Source organism: Felis catus, chromosome B4 (assembly GCF_018350175.1).
Source record: "Felis catus isolate Fca126 chromosome B4, F.catus_Fca126_mat1.0, whole genome shotgun sequence".
Taxonomy (NCBI): Eukaryota; Metazoa; Chordata; class Mammalia; order Carnivora; family Felidae; genus Felis; species Felis catus.
This window is the reverse complement of record NC_058374.1, coordinates 52,447,181-52,448,718: the sequence shown is the minus strand read 5'-3', so window position 1 is coordinate 52,448,718 and position 1,538 is coordinate 52,447,181.

Genomic DNA, 1,538 nt, shown 5'->3' with positions numbered 1-1,538 from the left:
GAAATTCAACACGTCTTAAGAGCGTGCTGCCGGAAAGAGTCTATTGCATCGAACTTGGCCATTCCCTTACTCCAAAATTCCATTTTGTTCTGTTTCGTTTTGTTTTTGTTTACCTTCTGCCCTATAAATACCACTGAAATGCTCTACACTAGTGGATCTTAACATTTTTTTTTTAACTTCAAAAAAGGTCATTGATAATTGTTATGATTTTAGTGTCTACACTGACTGGGATACACACACACACACACACACACACACACACACACACACAGACACACAGGCACACACACTTTGATTCCTACTCACTGTACTTGCTCTGCACCCCAGATTTCCAAGACAAATGGTCTTTAGAAATTGCTGCTCTATATCTTTTAGCATTTGATAAATAAACTTTGTTTAGTACCCTGTGTAATGACAAAGATGGTAGTAAAATTACTTTTCCTTAAAAATGACAGCTGCCAAAACAACCACAAAAGCCCATGTTTCATAGCTTGCAACATACTTTCTTTTCCAGAAAATATTCCAAAAATATGTGTTCACCACTGGTGTTCTGTGAATTCTTTAAGCCCCACAACAATTCCTATAGTGTTCCCTGTAACCATGAACTTGACCAACTTTGTGACAATGCAGTCAGATTAAATTTGTGAGTTAAGAATTATATCTACGTTAGTTTCCTCTCTCCTCTATTTTCCCTGCACCTGTAAAAACACAATACAAGCAACAACTACACATCCCTTCTTAGCATCATGGTGTCTTTTCTTCTCCTTCTCTCCCCACTTCCTAGCCGCCAGAGCTCACGATCCTTTCTGGTCTCTGTGTAGTTCTACTTTTTCTCCCACCCACCTCCTTCCGGATACCCCTTTGGCACCAGTGTAATCCTAAGAGCTACTGGGGGTTTTGCCACATCCTTCTTTTTAAAACACGATCTAGAGAATAGAGAAGAAAAGAAATTTGCTTTAAAGTTGAGTGTTTGTTTATTTTGCAGAGGTCACAGATCAAAGCACACCCATTAAAATTAATGTGACTTTTCAACTTAAAAGAATTAACCCAAGGAGAAACTCTTCAAGGACAAATAATGCTTTATAGACTGGGGGGAAGATGGCCAGTAGAAAAAGGTCCTTTTGAGAGTGAAATCTATCCAATCATATGAAAACCCTCCATTATTAATAGATCTCATTATTAATAGATTTGTAGAATTGAGTGACGTTGGTAAGATTTTTAACAAACAAGTAGCCTATGTGACAACATTAACTAATGCAGTAAGTAAAGACTATAACAAAAATTCAATAGTAAGAAAATGAAACATTGAAGATAAAAATATTCAAAGAAATGATTCATTTTGCCTTATCCTTGGGTAGGTAAGAATAAAGGAATCAAAAGGGTAAAAGGGGGAGAAGGCATCAAGGACACTCAGTAGGATGCCAACTTGAGAAAGTGACATTGGGGAAAGATTTTGCATTGATCCATGGTTGAAGCTAAGAGGAAGGGAAGAAAGAGGGGCCAATATATTTTTATTGTCTTTTTAATTTTCTGAATGT